The 20,510-nt window shown below is 34.2% G+C and overlaps 1 protein-coding gene and 1 long non-coding RNA gene across 3 annotated transcripts in view; both read right to left on the bottom strand.

The window, feature by feature from the left end:
* Cip4 (formin-binding protein 1-like Cip4) overlaps positions 1–20,510 on the bottom strand; it is a 180,788-nt gene that overhangs the window by 60,029 nt on the left and 100,249 nt on the right. The window lies entirely within an intron of this gene.
* On the bottom strand, positions 11,767–13,849 carry LOC148312258 (uncharacterized). Its single transcript, XR_015839267.1, has 2 exons — positions 12,867–13,849; positions 11,767–12,778 (listed from the first exon to the last, which is right to left on the bottom strand). It is a non-coding gene; the product is annotated as an uncharacterized LOC148312258 (long non-coding RNA).

The following is a 20,510-nucleotide window of genomic DNA, read 5'->3' as shown; positions in this document are numbered from 1 at the left end:
TCAATATTATTAACATTTAAAGCATTTACTTTGTGGTTAGTCATTTTTAAAAAGAGAGGGAGAGGAAGATCCCCACACGATGGACCGATCAAATTGAGGCAGCAGCAGGCACCTCAGTGGTTGGAGCGCTACGTGCAGCGCAGTCAAGGGATAACTGGAGAAGAGTCATTGCTTCTGCAAGGGTCACAACCCTCAGCAATGAGGAATAAGACGGAGAAGAAGTCATTTTTACTTATTTTTTTTACAAAAATGTTAATAATATTAGTTAACCACTCACCGAGGTTTTTATGTCTACCGGTTTCGAGACAAATTGATGGGATGCTGTAATAGTGATTGTCCTGACGAAGAGACGGGTACGTATCGAAACCGTTACACATAAAAATCTCAGTGAGTGGTTGTATACTAATATTATTAACATTTTTGTAAGAAAATAAATAAATAAAGATTTTGAGTTAAAGTTTAGTTAAATTAATACAATTTTGTGGCTATTTGGATAATGAATATCTCGGTAAAGGAAAGAGATATAGCAAAATCTGTGATTGTGTATGATAGAGGCCAGTTTTAAGAATGCTTTGAGCAGGGTTACGCCAAACAGCCGCAACTTGAGTTACGACTAGTTGCCTTTACACATTAGCGTGGTGCAATGACGGTCGACACTCGGCTATGTGGTAAAGACGAGCTACACTCGTGTTATATTCATACATGTATCATCCCTTAGATTTTCCCTCTATCTCCTTCCCTAAACTGCCTTTTTCTTTTGCCTTCCTTATTTTCATCAATTTGTATGTAATTTACATTATAAATATTTAATACAATATAAAATAATTGCTTAATTAATAAAACAGTAATTTGTAATTTGTTTTTTTTTTAAATGTTCAAGCACTACCTACCCTCTGATTGATAACAGCTATATAAGGTATCTAACATTTTGACCATATTGCTTTTTAGCAATAAGCCTGCCAATGTATTTATTTCTTTTCTGTACATGAAATTTAAATAAATATATTCTTCTTCCTGGCTCCATCCCAACTTATCGTCTTTGTACTGTTGGGGTCAGCCCTCCTCTTCCTTCTGTCATCGACAAAGTCAACTCGAATCATGTTATTTTTCTGCAGCATCCATGAATTTTTCGGTCTTCCTCTAGATGTCTTTTGAGAAAGATACATGGCGATTTCGTGGTTCATTATATGTTCAGGTTCTCTGCGTCCTATGTGCCCATACCATATCATATTTATATATTCATATATATATATATATATATATATATATATATATATATATTCTTTTAATGAAAAAAGTATCTTCTCTAAAAATAATAATTGATATTTCGACAGTTGATTTCACTATTGCATCATAATGTGCAATAAATTAATCTCAACAGGAATAATGACTAACAAGTTTTATCAAAGTGCAAGAGGTTAGTGATTTAGTCAGAGTTTTTTATATAACTTTATTACTTGAAATACCGACATTAAAAACGTATTTTTCAAATTTTATTCAGAAGATAATTTAATTTAAAAAGAGCATAATATGATTCATAATAAGAACATGAGAAAAATGCATTAAAAACTAATTAAGTCTGTAAATTTATTAAAATAACAACATTTTGAGTGTGCCCAAATACTTGTCCACAAATATGCATACATCTAAAAACGATCTGAATAAAAACTTTGTCAATCCAATATAGATGGCTCTTGTGAACTCGCATTAACAGCGTCATGAGATTAATGATACATGTAGGAGTTTCAAAAAATTGACTAGTATGGTTGTCAATCATGGGTAGATTGGTGAATGTTGTACGTCTGTAAAGTGATCAGTAAACCAGCATATGACAGGTCAAAAGCCAGACTTCCATTTTCTTCGTTATCTATGTCGAGATGTCAAAAAATGTATTTTTGTATAATAAATTATCGGAATGGTATTGGAAAAAATTCCAGTAACGTTTCAATAATGAATTCAGAAAGAAAATAACAGAAATTGCGAAATGTGCTCGTGGAAAGAGAACTGAGAAATGTGGAAGCTTCTGTTTGGGATTTTGGCTATATTTATTGAGACCTGTGAGATGAAGGTTGCGAGCCAATTCCACGGATGGGTGATATAATATCCCTAGTTTGATCTTCCTTCATAAATAACGGAATATAAACACGTCAATCTTAGTTTTATTTATCGTTCAGCAGTAGATATAACACGGATGCCTACTATATATACTTTAAAATAAATCGCAGTTTTTACTGCGGGGTTAATATTGTAGATTACGGTGTTTGAAAATGATGCGGAATGCATCGAAACACGTGTCACAATAGATTTTAAGAAACAGTGATATTTACCAAGTAAAACTTAAATTAAAAATGGGTAGATAGTATCGTAAGGTGACTAGATTTTAAGAAACAGTGATATTTACCAAGTAAAACTTAAATTAAAAATGGGTAGATAGTATCGTAAGGTGACTGGAGAACCAATCGATGAAAACGCTTGTAGATTTTATACGATTACATTTTGAAGACCGAAAAACCAACAAATAATTGTCAAACTATTGAAAAATAGCTAATTAAATAACTGACCGTCACGCCGTTTTTTTGCAGGGGTGGACAGAGAGAATAGAACGCCACACCACTGTATCTTTAATAATTATATACAAATTTGTATAATTTATAAAGCCTGCTGATCACATATTATTTAACTGCCCCTTACTCCCTATCCCTAACCTTGAGTTCCTTCAGGAAATTCGCTCGGAGGGTTTGTCCTTCCCGCTGAATGTCCAGCACCCCTCATCATAAATCATTTTAAAAAGTATGGCAAAAACGTTTAAGTAACATCGTTTAAAAAAATGTTTGAGTAAAATCATTATTTCGGCATGTATCACTCAATTTTGGGTACTTTTCCAATGAAAAAAATTAATAAAATAAAAATATATAGCGCCATTTTCCTAAAATAGTACCTCAAAGACTCCTCAAACATTCTTCACCTCTTCTACATTCATGCATCTCCTCAGACATCCCAGCCGATTATTCCGACTCCTGACCCGACCGCTTTCAAGTATTTGAAATACTAAAAAATTAATTTATGTATTAATTTTAAATCAAACACAGATTTTTGACTTTCGACTCTTTGAAGTTGTATTTTATTAAGAAAAACACATAAAAATGAATATTGTGACAATTGTTTCGCCTAGTTATGGCATTATCAAACGAATGTCATAGACAATAGACATTCGTTAAAAATCTGTTTGATTTAAAATTAATATATAAATTAAAATGGAGTTCTACAAATTAAACGCCAAATCAATAAATAATAAATAAAAACTTATTATTATTATTATTAATTATTTTCAGAATTCTAAATTCATTAAGGAGAAAACTTGAAACTTTAAAATCTTCACTGACTCTAGTCGCTCCGAAACAGTAATAAATCATTGAAACAAGTAGAACAGGCGTAAAGATAACTTTATCAAATTATAATAGCAATAATCGCGTCATTAATTGCACACAAAGTACCATTTGTAGGAGAGTTGCTACCAGGAGCGCATAAATAAACCACGGTAACAGTGCGCGATCACCAAGTCTCCCTTTGTGAACGGCGAAGGTTGGCCAGTTTGCGGAGGACATTTTCCCGTTCTAGTAATAAAGAGCTCCATTGATTTGCGGACCAGCGGCATTCCGGGGCGCAGGGAAGCAATACATCACGCAGTACGGTACGTATACTAGCCCCTACAGACTCGACTGGCATCATATCTTTGCGTTTTATGCTCTCCTGATAAAAATAATGAAAGAAACAACATTACCAATACTGCTAAATTATTACATTTATCATATCTAGTGTTTTTTTCAATATGTCTATTTACTGAACCTTTTATTGCTTTATATTTTACATTTTGCATGTGTTCTCTTATTTGTTACTTCCTTATCTGTTTTCCAGTCTTGTTAACCTTAATCCCATATCCCAAAATGAGTAATGGAAATTACTCATCGGGAATATTATATATGTGACTTATGTACGTAATATGTTTAAATAAATAAATAATTATATAAAAAAACAAAAAAAACTAACTAACCATCATGCCGCTTCTCCGCAGGGGTAAGCAGAGAGAATAGAGCGCCACACCACTCTGTCCTTGCAAACATTCTTCGCCTCTTCCACGTTCATGCATCTCCTCATACATACCCATAATTATATTAAGGCCCAATATACGATAAATCGCAACTTAATTTTCTTTAAATACAGGTAACATTTAACGTAGTTAACATTTAAAGTAATTTTTTGCTTAAAACACCGTACAAATACACAAAAACACAATAAAAAAGAATTGAAAAAATATGTTGAAAAATAAACGTGTGGTTCTGAAAATTTTATTTTATTTTATTTATTTAAAATAAACGAGTTATTGAATGCGACGTTTAAAAAAATATATTAAAAAAATTATCAATTCATATTCTAAAAAAATGCAATGTTTTATAAAAAAAAATCGGGTGTGAAGTGACGACCGGCTCTTAGCGCAGCCGGACGCTTAATGAATTTTACTATGGCCTTAACTCTATCGATGTACTAATATTTAATTTATTATTTATTCATTTGGCATTAACTTTGTGGAATAGCATGTTGATTATTATTCAAATTTAAACACTTGTATTAGACCGCTAATTAAGTTTTATTTCATTTCACACGACTAGTTTCGAAAACTACAGATGTTTTCATTTACAGGTGATCACAAAAACAGTTTAAGTTCAATTTTTAACCACCCTACCTTCGGAATTTTTTCAGGCATATTTTTTATTAAACAAGCAAATAAAAAAATAGTCACAAAATATTTTCAGGTATGAAACCTGACAAAAATTTGTCAGTGTATCGGGTACGCATTAAATATTTTTGGAACAGATATCTTTTCTCGTGCGCGTAGGCCATACGGGTGGTAAAAACCGCGCGTATCACGTACGTTCGTATGTGTAGGGCGGTTGATAATCATTGGAACGATGAATACAGCTATTGTATCGCATGCGCATTACGAGGAAAATATGCAGTGAAATACATATATTGTAAAGTGCATACGCAGATAATTTGCGATACCTTATCGCAGAATAAATAACGCAATGGCGGACTGTATCGTCGGACAAGTAAACCAATTACAGGGGGAGATAAATGCGAATGTCCAATCATCACCGTGCAGGTACAAATTGATAAAACTTAATAGAGTACGTCCGTTTGTTACTTCAATTTTTATAGGGGGTCAGAAGCAGCAAACCCCAATACTCATATGTCCGGTATGAGTCACCTTGTTTACGTTCGAAGGTTTCATTGACATGCGACGGGAGGACTTGACCTGTTTAAAAATTCATGCACAATTTTGGCTAAGTGACATCTGCTCTGTGACGTCATCAATTATTATTTTATTAAAATTAAACACTTGGATATACCACTTTAATGAGTTTTATTTATATATACGACTTGTTTCGAAAACTTACAGATGTTTTCATCTTCTGGTACAAATTAAAACTGAATTAGTTAGTAACTAAATTAAATTAGTTTTAATTTGTACCAGAAGATGAAAACATCTGTAAGTTTTCGAAACTAGTCGTATATATATATATATATATATATATATATATATATATATATATATATATATATATATATATATATATATATATATATAAGAATAAAACTCATTAAAGTGGTATATTAAAGTGTTTAATTTTAATAAAATAATCGTGTCATTTCACAAAGTTAATGCCGAATCAATAAATAATATCATCAATTATTAATCAAATTTTTGCTAATAAAAGAGTTGTAGGCATTGGTATTCATACTTTTAATACTTAGTAGAAAAAAGGGGGGATACATATGATTTTATATATGATAACGGAAGGATACGGAAGAGGCCTATTTCCAGCAGTGGAGGACAGAGAACTAAGGAAGAAGAAGATCAGAATCCTCTGTAATTCCACGAATAAGAGTGAAAAATCACAATTTTCTCAATAATCATTATAATTATTTCAATATTAAAAATTTAATATTATAAAATTATATTAGTTAGGACTTTTGCTAAACCAATAATAAAATACGAGGTACCTATATACTGATTACTTCGCTACTAAGTCAATTAACGCGAAACTGGAATTAGCGAACATTTTCAGATTGAAAACGACTTAGATGGTTCATATATGTCCCGATTTGTCAAGTCCACATTTTACATGTCGTTGTAAAGAACCAACAACGTTCAGTTTTCCGAAATGTTTACCAAAGACTGGATATTTACCCTCCTCGATACTCGTACAAGGGACGTTTCGAAATGCATTTCGATTACCTTTCCCCGAATGGAGAGGTTCGGTTCAATACGGAGTGGAAATAAAACATTACGAAACAATTTCAAGTGGGGATTATCTTAATAAAAGAGGGTGATACATATTAAACAAGACAAAAATACATAGGGGGTGAGTTTGGTACTTTTTGTAGCGGGAAATGCACATAGAAGGTCGTCGATTCCAAATAAAACGATATAATAAACTGATTCTTTTTTATATATAATAATTTAAAGGCGTCTTTAAGTATAAGCTGTACTCTAAAACGTATCTTGGAAAATGTAGTTATTTATTATATTTCGTACATTAAAGGTTTTGTTAACTTTGTGGTATGGTAATATAACACTCTCCTTATCATTCATCGTTTACTTTGTGTAATATCATTTAAAAAATCACTACTTCATGACTACCGGTTTCGAAATAATCGTTCCATCATCGGGTCAGATTTAGACTAGTGTAATGTAGGCTACATTTGACCTTCTAATGAAATGATTATTCCGAAACTGGTAAATTTATTTTTATAATCATATCATCAAGTTATTCCACAAAGTTTATACTAATACAATAAATAACACAGCTTTACTGTTTGCTGCAACTGCGTATTCGAAGAAAGTGATCATTTAAAAAAAAAACTTCAAAAATGTGAAATCGTTAATAACTAAACGGAATATTGAGCAGGAAATGAACCAAAAAGAGAAAATCAAGAGAAATAACATATCAAGATTTAGTGAATCCGAGCGATTGCTCACTGGTAATAGAAAATAGCTAGACGAGATATTGGCTCGGAGGCTTAAAATAATAATAGTCTTGTGGTTGCCTACCTTATCATTACGTCATGTGGAATATTCCAGGTACTTGATTAACAGAATCTATGGAAATATGTGGCATTGGTTTAATGCTTATTGGGTGTGAAATTGGTCGTGAAAATATCATTACATTCATGCGTTCTGACAACCGAACTGACGACCCCTGTGGGGAAATTCCATATACCATACTTGGCCGTCGAAATAGCCGAAACCGAAAACATACAGGCCCACAAATAATCCCTTTCACTGCCTATACCGGGGCATTTCTAGAAAATTGGTGGTGGTTTCATAAACTTGTATTGATTTGGATTGGCAGTGACAGGGATATTGAAAGCTTTTAAATGTGAATTCACAGTAAAATCGGGATACAATTTTGTTTCACATTTGCTATAAATTTCGCAACTTTCATAGTTCATAAAAATTTCATAAACCAAAATAAAAAAAAATGCTTTGTAAGAGAAGGTTTATCAGGAAACCTAGACGCTTCTGTATCAGATCTGAAAATGCGGTGGGGCAGCTTTCAAAAGGTCCTCAAATAAATAAAAACCTGAATATCTGTTACATCAGATTGCTTCAAGGTGGCATGGACATGTGGAGAGAATGGATAACAAGAGAATGACTACGATATTTGGCGAATGTGACGGAAAGAACAGAACGAGGACGCCCGAAAAGACTTGGCACGATCAGATCAATCAGAACCTAAAACCTAGTGGTGTCAAAAGTCTGCATAATCTGAGGGCATATATGACTCGATGTATGTATGTAAAGAAAGCTAGGAATGTATGTCAGGACAGAAGAGTGTGGCATTCCATCCTCTCTGAAACGGCGTGATGGTAATAGTAGTAGTAGATTGCTTACACAAAAAAGGTTTTGTGACGTAATTGCATACATTATAAAATTGTAAGACGCAATTTGCATACGTAGACTTTTATAAGCAATGGATAAAGATGCGAACAGTAGTATATCTCGGATAGCCAGTAAACGCATGGTCAACAGAGCGGCCAGACATAACAAAATGGGCACGACTATTGCCCACTCCGTGAACTATGTAGATCAGGCATGGCCAACCTTTCCTATGTATGGGGCCAAATTATCATTCTGTCTCAGAGTCAAGAGTCGGACCTAATTATTAACCATAATTAAGTAATATTAAATTTAATAAAACACGTAACTACATCTCGGCTGTCCAAACTCAAAACACAGTAAGGGACATTTTTTTGTGGTACGTTTTTTTGCATTTTGGACTAAGTAGATTCTACTTAGTCCAAAAATGCAAAAAAAAAACGCACTACAAAAAAATGTCCCTTACTGTGTTTTAAGTTTGGACAGCCGATCTTACACTTATATCTTTTTCTTTATTTACGTAATAAACGACAGTATTAATACGACATATACTGATGACAAAATTTTGTGTGAAGATTACTTTGCACTTGAATAAAGATATCATCAATATTGGCATTGGTATTGCTTAAGGATAATCGGATGGAATTTTCGAGGTTTTCATCTGTTAAAAATCCTCGTTAGAATTTTGGATTGAGTGTTTCATCCTCGAAAAAAAACTGTTCTCGCGCATATGTGCTGCCAAAATGACTTTTCTTCCAAATGCGTGTAAATTTGTATATACGTATAAGAAGAAGACTATACTTCTAATAAGAAGAAGACAATGGTACGCGCATGTGAGGACAACGGAACCGTCCAGACTCTCCCACATCGCACTCCACGGCCAACTCCAAGGTAGACGACTCTCGGGCAGGTCACAAAAGAGGTGGGTCAGATGGACCTGGAAATCAACATCGCAGGAGGCTAATCCCTCTTAAAACAGGCCACAAGGCCTAAACCAAGCAGAAGGAACGGTATATAGTTGGCCGAGATGATTGAGGGCAGGACAGAATATCTTGGCGGGCCTGTGGTTGCTCATATCGCTCTTATCCTTTCAAGGACGTCATAAATCAAAAAACTTGAATTTTCAGGAGAAGTTTAAAAATGTAATACCATGTATTAAAAATTACTTATTGAACTTTTTACTGTGAAACAGATCTTTTTAGATAAAACCTGAAAAAGGTTTTTTCTCCATTTGAAAAATATTAAGTATATTTAAAAAAAATATTTAAACAATACCTTTTCTTCAAAATGCAAAAACAAAACTTTCTGCTCTGTAGCGGGTAAATATGAAGTTAAAAATATGCCTCTTTTGCTGGGATATAGTACATTTTCTGGGCATTCCGAAAACATCTGCACAACTGAAAATTGACGATTTTTGATTTATGACGTTCTTGTAAGGAGTGAGCGATATATGATGTAGATCAACGATAGGGCCACGTTGAAGACAATATAAACTAACTATTTTCTTTATTCACCGAGTATATGGTATTATATATTATTGTGCACTTTCGCTGTTACTTCTAAATATTGCGTTACGCAACCACGGTGATTACCGCGAGCAACCTTTGCACGACATCGTTCCTCGGATACGTTAATGGGTCAAGAATCACAACCTGAGCTAAGAATCGGTGAGAATTTTGTAATGACGCCGATACAATATTCAAAGATTTTTTGTAGATTTTTTTACCAAGACGCGATTGATTTTCAAGTACGATAAAACCTCGATATAACGGACCTCTATTTAAAGAGCTTCGGATATAGCAGACAAAAAATCCGGTAAAATGTAAAAAAAATAAAAATGTCCTGTTAATAACATACAAGCAAGTGTCACCGTATGTAAACAATTTAAAATTTAAACAAAAACACAAAAAACCACAAAACTTTAAAAGATCAAACAAAACATGATTACTTTTTCAAAGCGGGATTACCGAAAGCAAGCGCGTAGATATCAAACAGCAACGTCACTTCACTACACTTCGGGCTAGAGTGTCCGAAGACAATAAATAAAATTTTGTTTGCTCAAAAAAAGTTTTTATTTATTTCTAAACCTATTTTTACAAAACGGACTTTCGGCTTTAAGGGGAAAGACGTGTTACCTTTTCGACCGCCGAAAAGGTAACACGTCTTTCCACGCCAGATTTTTTTTAAGAATGTATAAAGGATATTTTTTGTTTTTTTGAATATATATTTATTCATATTTTTTTAACTCATTTCCTTTCAATAAATCATTTCTTTACACAGCCATATAATAATTTCGAGTTTTACGAGAGTAAAAAACAATTACGTAAAATGTTACCTGGATTTAGAGAAAATCAAGTTGCGACTAACGAATACTGGGCCTCAACGGACACCCTCTACCCCGAATTAGTCCGCTATATCGAGGCTTTACTTTACCTCGAGTTCGGTCGAGCGGGTTCGGAAAAATGCATACATTAATAATAATTCCTCCGTAATAGTGTGTCATTGGAAACACGCGATCGCATGTCCGTACTATGTGTCCGGGACAGGTTCTGTCTGCTCCGAAGTGACTCCGAGTGATTACTGTTTACTTTCGGCCGAATACAGAACATTCCCCACCCGTAGTGAGCTTGTGCACAACACGGAATTTTACCGTCCGGCAGTCTGGTTTAGAAAAATAAAAGCGAATACGACAGTTTAGCGTGATCGAATTTACGTGCAACGTGTTTCCGCACCGATCAAGAGGTCCGATCCGAAGAAAGATGGACTAAAGCACAAGCCAATCCAATCCAATCATCGTTTTATCATACTGACTGAAGTGCCAGTCGGTTAAATTCCGTGTAGTGCACAAACGCCCGTAGCCGTGCAATTAGCTGCAACAGCGCTTATCGCCTAAACGGATAACAGAAATGAATAGAAATTTGTAATATAACACGGGGCTATTAAAACAACACAAATCTCAGGTGTGATAATTACCTCACTCCTTCGCGTTGCAATATCTAGATCTAGAATGTATTGTGAAAGATATTATGTAAAATTGAATGGTCGGGCCACATTCGCCACATATACTTTATTAGTCATTCTCTCGCTATCCATTCGCTCCACGTGATGATATCACCAATAAATAAATATATATATATATATATATATATATATATATATATATATATATATATATATATATATATATATATATATATATATATATATATATATATATATATATATATATATATATATATATATATATATATATATATATATATATATATATATATATATATATACAAACATACATATATATATCTGTATACAGATTACGAGGAAGGCCGAAAAAGACATGGCACGATCAGATGAATCAGGACCTAACATCTAGTGTTGTCAAAAGTATGCGTAATCTGAGGGCATGTATTACTAGATGTATGGATGTGAAGGAGGCTAGGAATGCATGCCAGGACAGAAGGGTGGGGCGTTCCATCCTCTCTGCCCACCCCTGCGGGGAAACGGAGTGATGGTAGTAGTAGTAGACTTACGCAATTATGAGCAAGATAGTTCTAGCACTATTATGCACTGGAAATATATTGGTTAAATAAAATTGCGATGATTCAAACAGATCTGCAGTGTACGTGCATCCTGTTATTGTACCGTTTCCTCGGCTCCAATCTACGTCTCGTGAATCAGTCACCGAGATATATGACATACACACTTGTATCTACGTTTGTACTACACCAGATGCAGTGTTGCCATTTGCCAAACCAAAAAAATAAATCTGTTTAAAATCTGTATAGAATCAATAACCCAATATATAAAATTAATTTTTATACACATTTTTATTAATTTTAGAAAAACAAATCCTTTTCTATTTTTAGTTTGTAGCATGGATCATTGTAGTTGTTTTGATAGTAATATTACTTCCAACGTTTCAGTACTTATTATCAAATGTTAATCATGCTCGAATCTACACATATTTTCATTCTTCTGTTTTATCATGTACTATGTCCAATTCCAATAAAACTAAAAGTACTACCTAAGAGTAAAATCTGTCATCTGTGCCGGCAGCCTAAAATCTGTATCAATACAGATAAATCTGTATACAGTATCTACTCAATGAATTAGGGCCACGCAGAATTTCGCGCAATTTCTCAATTCAAACAGGAATAACTCAGAGAAAACCTTGAATAAAACAACATTGAATTTTATTTACACATGAACACTTTATTACGCTTAAATTATGCGTATATTTTCATATAAATATAGTTAGTATTTAGTATTTCCACCTTTGGCAGAAATAACTGCCTCAATTCTTTTTGGCATACTTAAAATGCACTGTTTTATCATGTTTTTCATTTCTTCGTCTTCTGACCAAATTTTTTGATTATTTTTTTTTAGACAGTCTACTGTCGGATTTGGAAATGAGTATACCTTATTTTTTAACATGCTTCATACGTTTTCTATAGGATTAAGGTCCGGAGAACTTCCAGGCCAGGGGAGCAAAGGCAGATTTTTGTTAGACAAAAATTTTATTATTGATTTAGCCCGGTGGCAAGGTGCCCCATCCTGCATGAAGGTGTATGGACCTTCTGTTGGGTCGAGTGTATGATAGAAGGGCAATAAAATACGTTCAAGGACCTGCTTATAGGAATTTTGGTTCACTGTTCCTTCCACGAAAAACAACGGCCCAGGTAAATTGTTAATAATACATGACCATATCATTGTTGCAGGGGGGTGTTTGATAACTTTTACCACACAGGCCTCATTGTAACGTTCCATTGGTGTTCTCCTGACGAATCGATGGCTCTCTGTCACGGCTTCTAACCGGCACTCATCACTAAAGATGACCTGAAAAATAATGAAAATTTAAGCTTAATTCAAATATATAAGTTTATTTACTAAAATGATATGTTGAAAATTCAATTTAAATAAATACCTTTTTCCAATCATCTACCGAGTAATTTCGATGTAGCCTGGCCCATTTTAATCGATCCGCTTACATTCGTGGTGTCAATTTTGGTACTTTTACAGGGCGCCTGCATTTCAGATTTACTTCGTAAAGACGTCGCCTCAGTGTTGATACCGATATATTTATACCCTCTTCTTCCAATTTTATTTTGAATGTTTTTGCTGATGCACAACGGTTTTCTAAGGCACTTTGAACGATTTTTCAATCAGTCCTCGGTGTTGTTTTTCTAATCCTATGACAGTTCTTTCGCCGATTGCTGGTGGCGGGTGACTGATTTTTTATTGATTTTGAAATTCTGTCCACTGTTTGACGAGAAACGTTTTCTTTTTTTGAAATTTCTCTATTAGATAGTATTCCTAATTTCAGTAGCACTATAACACTAGACTTTTTTTCCTCAGAAATGTCTTTACTTTTTCCCATTTTGTCCTTTTCAAAAAAAACACTTGTGTTTACAAAAAAAATTATACTTAATGAACTAAAATAAAAAATTAAGTTTTTTTCACAAGACACGATAACTATATAACCTCTCTGAACAAAACAACAACCAGAACTCAAGAAACTTCACTAATAAATGAGATAGGACTATTTTTTGAACTTTCAACTATCTTTCTACCTGTGCTAATTAGGGACCTTTCTCAGAAAAAGGGTTTGAAATTTTGTAAAGGCTTAAATAATCCAGGTATATTTGACATATTATTGAAGGTAATATACATGATATTAGATGTCAATAGAAAACTTAAAGTATTTATGTAAAATAAATATAATAATCCAAAAGATTTCAGAGTATTCAAAAAAATAATGGGTGGCCCTAATTCATTGAGTAGATACTGTATATGGCAACACTGACCAGACGTGTGTTGGTATGCGGACGAACTCAGTAACGTGATAAACATTATTTTTGCGTGGTTGACTTATCGGCTGACTGTATCGGCGCATAAGAAATCCCAGACAGTCACAACGTAACGCCGCATAACTTATATTACTTTTAAATGCATTAAATGCAATCAGTGTGTTTTTTTAAAGCGTTCTCATTTTCACTAAGCGATTACTTAATATATGTACGTTTAATCAAATTCGGAACCCGACAAAATATTAGAAAGTAACACAAAATAACGATAAAATAATAATAAATAATTCTTCATCTTTGTTGAGATGTCAAAAAATAATATGAAAATAACTCCTGTAATTGGAGATAATCCAGATTTTGTGAACAAGTATTTGGACACACTCAAAATGTTGTATACAAAATAACGACATTCGTTTTTAATTCAGCGCTAGTCATGTTCGTAAAATATTTCATTAAAAAATGACAGAAACTAACATAAAAAATACTGAAATATATCATTAAATATCAAAGTAAAAAAACAAAAAAAAATATAAAATTTGTAAACAGTATATACACATAGTATTTGCTCGCCTCCGTAGTGCAGTGGTCGGTCTGTTTAGCAACCGCGTTAGAAGTCCCGGTTTCGATTCCCTGCGGGTATCGAAATAAAATATGGATTTTTTTCGCTTAAATATTTATTTGATATTACTCTGGACTTGTACCTGAAGCGCTGGGCTGATAGCTTTCCTTCGTGTATTTAACGATCAAGATAAAACAGCTTTTATACGATACATACCCCATGCACCGTGTTGAGAAGAAAAATAACGCTGTCCAGTAAGCACTGAAGCTAATTAGTAGTAACATTTAGACCATGTGTGACCAACATTTTCAGTAGCCGGGGCAGATTTTAGAAATGAGATTTCCTACCGGGCTGTAAAACAAAATTTATTTTATTATTCAAAGCAAACAAGATAAAGACACACACACACATATATATATATATATATATATATATATATATATATATATATATATATATATATATATATATATATGTGTGTGTGTGTGTGTGTGTGTGTGTGTGTGTGTGTGTGTGTGTGTGTGTGTGTGTGTGTGTGTGTGTGTGTGTGTGTGTGTGTGTGTGTGTGTGTGTGTGTGTGTGTGTGTGTGTGTGTGTGTGTGTGTGTGTGTGTGTGTGTGTGTGTGTGTGTCTTATACAATTCAGTAAACAAGTTGTTTCGCCGATAGCAGCATGGATTTATTTGGAATAGAATACGAAATTCACTTTCATCTCATGAAATATTCATACTACGACGGCCAATTCGAGAGGTTTTCAATTAGACTGCAAGAAAGTGTCGAATGAATGAGGATTTCTGTCGTTAGGGATCATTCGGCGTGAATTTCGATCAGGATTTCCAAAAGCGCTTCGCATACTGATTGGTAAAACTGTCGTTCAAAAGAATATCAATCTAAAAAAAAGACAGTGCCCCGTAAGTGACGATATTAAAGGTTAATAAATAACCATATACCTAGTAACTGCGAAAAACATTCAAGCAAGTTCTGGCTAATCTAATTTAATAAATCGCTGAAAACGATAATATGTACATCTTAAATTTTTAAAGTTACATCACAACGAGATAAGCATTATTGAGTAAGGTGTGTTACTCTCCGCCTACCCCTGCGGAAAAGAGGCGATGTACTTAGTTAGTTTAACCCTTTCCACTCTGACCATTTTTTCTCATTACAGATCAGCTACTCTGATCAAAAAAATGCGACGTTTTTCTGCCATTAAAATAAATGGTACCCTAATTTTGGGACACTCTGTCTGGCAATTCGTACGACCATATTAATTTAGCTTAACTGTATTTATCAGAAATATTTTTGGTAGATACTTGGGTGATAGAGAAATCAGTGATTAAAGTTATACCTGCGCCGGGCCAGACATTGTGGCCCACGGAGCTGCCTACTAGATTCATACGGGCCAGAATGTTTTGCCTACAGAGCGGTAAGAGTTAACAATGAATAAGAAACGACTTATGTGTTTGCTGATAGATTATGTGTTACCCGATAAAGCCGGATAAAAATACGTTTCAATTTAGAAACACTAGTAAAAAGTATCACGTCCGCCGAGGCGCTGTTTAGAGCTGCCCAAGACAAGGACAATTACTCTCAAGTGATAGTCGACGTCCGCACCCCAATGGTGTATACGTAAAGTGACCATACGTCCCGTTTTAAACGGGACCGTCCCGTTATTAGGTAGCCTGTCCCGTTGTCCCCAAGTAATGTTTCGGGACGTCGAAATGTCCCATTTCAAAAAAAGGCAATACACATCATACATCGACGGTAGTTTGTAGTTTAGCCGTTTCATATAACTTTGCTCAACAAATAAAAAAAAAGCAAACCAACTTATACTTGAGAAAATATGTTCATCAGAAAAATATAAAACAACATAATTTTTTCATATTTATATTATTTATTCCCCTTATCTTCTTTATCAACATTCCTTTAAATTTATGAATAAATAAAAACTATGAAAAAATACGTGTTTTCTTGAATATATATACTATTACGTAAAAATGGTAATGTCCCGTTTTGAGAACAAAAATAAATGGTCAGTTTATGTATACGGCACTGCATCATATAAACGCAATGTTATCTTAATCGTTAACATATAAGGAAAGGTGATCAGCCTTCCGCTTCAGGTACTAGCAATAGGGTAATATTGAATAAATATTAGAGTGAAAAAATCACTTATATTTATTTGACCCCCCCCTGGGAATCGAACCCGGGACCTCCAGAACGGTAGTCGAGCTTGCTGACCATTATTACACTACGGAGGTGGACAAACAAACATGTACTTGAACAAATTCGTCCCTTGTAGGGATCTAGTTTGTACTATATCATAACTGTCTACCATAACAAAACGTTTGAGTTAACGATTGCCAGGCAGTATTGCAAGTAACAGTATTTGTGAACAGATAATGATGAAGCGAGGCTCAAAGGTAAAATGACTTTGGCAAACATAAAGGTATCCATCCTCGTAGACAGACAGATAATAAATCAGTCGATAATGGAAAATATTGCATCATTTCTATAGAAAAAAGTACCGCGTTTTCGATATTTTCACGATACTGATTTGCGATACGGAGATTACAAAACAGAGCCTATAAAGTTTTCTAAAAATGACCTTATACGACCTTAATTCATTTAGGTTGCAAAGTATCTCACTTACTGCTTATAGGGAAAAACAGCTAGATCAAATTTTTGTGTCAAAATGTTCAAATAATGCAAAATAATGTGTACCCCATTTATGGCTAGGATTACATAATTAACGCTTTTACTACGTAGTGTGAATAACTTTCACATTACTTCTGGATATATATTTTATATATCCTCCTACTTTATACCAGTTAAATATTCAATATTCTCAGAAATTAAGGTTGCCGAAACAAAGTTTCTTAACCGAATATTTAAAAGTTATCTAAACAATTTTAAATTTAAACTTCACAACTTGATTCCTAAAAATCTATTGTGACACGTGTTTCAATGTATTCCGCATCGGAATGCATCGAAACACGTGACACAATACATTTAAAGAAATACGAGTATGTAGTATTTACCACATATTTAAACTAAAAATGGATAGATATTACCACAAAGTGACAGTCAAATCAATGGATGTAAATATCTTAACAACTTGGAATGTAATCCCAGCCCAAGTATTCTTCTTCTCAACCTTATCCACACCCAATGGTGCATAGGCCACTGCATCGTATTACTGCAGTGTTATCTTGATCGTTACTTACATGAAGGCAAGGTGTACACTTCCGCGCTTTAGGAGCCAGCCCAGGGAATTCATTAAATAAATAATAAGTATAAGTAAGATATGTAATTACCCAAAAGTTTGGAAAATACCAAATTCTCTTTATTTTATTATTGGCACATAAGTTAAGTACGACAAATAAACAAGAACATATTAGAATTAAAAATACTGAGTAAGTAATTTTCCAAGAAACATGCACGGCATATATTTTTATATTTTATTTATTTGTGGTTTACAAACAATGAAAAACATTTTACAATAAATAAAATACAGTGCAATACAAATTGTTTGAATGTTTTTCATAAATTAGATGAGAACACAATAAGCTTACAGAAACAATGGAGGTGCAGGTTGAATACATATATATATAAAGAATAGAAATTTGGTGTAAAAAAGGGTAATAACAATTAAAAGTAATAAAATTAAAAAAAAATGAAAATATAGATTAGAAGTAAAAATTAAAAGTGAAATTAAACTATGCTACATAAGGTGAAATCAATTTCAAGTTGATTGACTGGTAATAGACCTCTTGTATTTCTCCGTCCCATCATTAAAAATGTCGATGATGACGTTATCAGTATTTTGTAAATTATTATACAACCTTAGCATCCTAGAAATGGAGTTAAAGTGTGCCACATTATTGTTATATACTGGGAGAGAAATTGTGTTGTGCCTCCTTAATCTATAACTAGAATATATGTAGGTACAAGACATAAATTAACCGTCTAATTTTTGATGCATGGTGAACGGTTTTGTACTCTAAGCAGCCGATATGCCTTGCGAAATTCGAAACGGGCGGTCGAGTACGCCCATCGCGTCACGGCCAGTTGGCTAGCCTTTATATTTGGAAGATATTACGAATGCTGCAGCCGAAGGCAGCTGGATATCTCTTCACTGCGGAAGCACTGACCGTGGCGTCCGCCCGTTCCGGTGAATCGACTGCGTGCGGTATCGAAATGAATTGGAAGTCACTATTTCATTCGGCGGGCATTGTTATTCGGAGAGCCTAGGCTAACGTTTAATTAAGAGCGATATGCCGCTGACGTCGGATGATTTACCAGCGGATCATTCTCATGATGTGTTATTATTGGCTCGGGTAACTATGGCCCTCAAGGCGCCATAGGCATCCCGGGCCCCTCGGGCCTCCGGTCATGATGAAGAAGATTAGGACTTAAAGTGGGAGAAAAAATACTAACATGCTAAAACATTTTTAAAAAATCAGCATACATCGCGAAGTAATCGCGACTAGACGGTGGATTCAAAACTATGAATATGGTCTAGGTCTAGATACTATATCATTGAAGGTAGTAGATCCTAGATAACTAACTAACTAACTAACCATCACGCCGCTTCCCCGAAGGGGTGGGCAGAGAGAATAGAACGCCACACCACTCTGTCTTTGCAAACATTCTTCGCCTCTTCCACGTTCATGCATCTCCTCATACATACCCGCCGATTATTACGACTCCTAACCTGACCACTTTCAAGTATTTGGCACACCTGATCGTGCCATGTTTTTCTCGGTCTTCCTCTGCTCCTTTTTCCAATTACATGCGCCTCATAAATTTTTTTTACCGTTCTTTTTTCACTCATTCGTTCTACATGTCCAAACCATCTCAACACACCTTTCTTAGTTTTATTGATAATGCTTATCTCAGCTTTGCATTCCTTTCTTATTTCACTATTCGAACATCTATCATACATCGTTTTGTCGCACATTCTACTGAGAGATCGCATTTCGACTGCATTCAGTCTACTTTCATTCTTTCCATTCTTCAACATGCCAACTCCATGTTTCACTTTCATACATTAGAGTTGGAACCAGGACTCCGTTGTGTACTGCCAGTTTTTTTTAAGATATGTTCACAATTCACCATGTGCCCTCACGACTCAACCTCATACAAAAGTCACTGTGGCGATTCTTCACACTTGGCCGGCTGGCACGTTTTCTTAACGAGTCCAAAAACCCATCTTCGGACGACTGCGTCCGATGAAAAGACGCCAACAATACGAACGGCCCTCCGCTGCCATACAAGACCATAAAGAAGCGAGGGTGAGTCGCTTCCGAGGCACAATGGTCACGTAGAAGCGTGCCGATTGTGCGACTGGCCGTGTGAAGGAATTCCACCGGACACTGGACACTGTGGACACCTACAGCCTGACACTAACGTTCCACTCTGCGGAATGTGTGGGTTGGTGTTAGCGTAAATAGGTTTTTAACTATGATTTATGGTGCCCTGGAGGTTGGCGCGAATAATGTGATATACATACTGATATTTTATTTATTGTTTCGGAATTAACTTTGTGGTAAGACATGTTACAATGATTAAATAAAACACTTGTTTTTTACCACTTGAGTTTTATTATAGACTACATGTTTCAGAAGTTAAACTTCCATCATTCAGGTCTGTATAATAACTAAAAACCTTATTTATAGAACAATTTTATTATTTATTTTTTAGTTATTATACAGACCTGAATGATGGAAGTTAAACTTCTGAAACATGTAGTCTATAATAAAACTCAAGTGGTAAAAAACAAGTGTTTTATTTAATCATTATATACATACTGTACTAGAAGAGTGTACGAACAGAAGGAAAAGGTTAACAACTTCATCGGCACAAAGGAAAAACAAATGCATTGATTTAAAAAAAAAACTACATACTATTTTTATTTATTGCTTCTGCATTCACTTTGTGGTAAGGCATGATTGTAAATGATTTATTTTTTACCACTTATATTTATATTTATTTGATTTATTTTAGAGTTATATTTATTTTATTTTGAATATTGAAAGCATTCACTTTGTGGATCATTGTAATAGATTATTTTGAGAGAAAAAGAAACTTTGTTTTTGATGCACTCACATTTTTATTATAAACTCACTAGTTTCGGCAATAACCTGTTGCCCTCTTTAGGGTTTATTTTATGACTTAACATACATACATGATATATAAAAGAA

Source organism: Brachycentrus maculatus, unplaced genomic scaffold (genome assembly GCF_059751285.1).
Source record: "Brachycentrus maculatus isolate JH-2025_06_01 unplaced genomic scaffold, ASM5975128v1 h1tg000046l, whole genome shotgun sequence".
In the NCBI taxonomy this organism is placed as follows: Eukaryota; Metazoa; Arthropoda; class Insecta; order Trichoptera; family Brachycentridae; genus Brachycentrus; species Brachycentrus maculatus.
The sequence above is the reverse complement of the archived record's forward strand: the minus strand, read 5'-3'. Positions and strand labels throughout refer to the sequence as shown.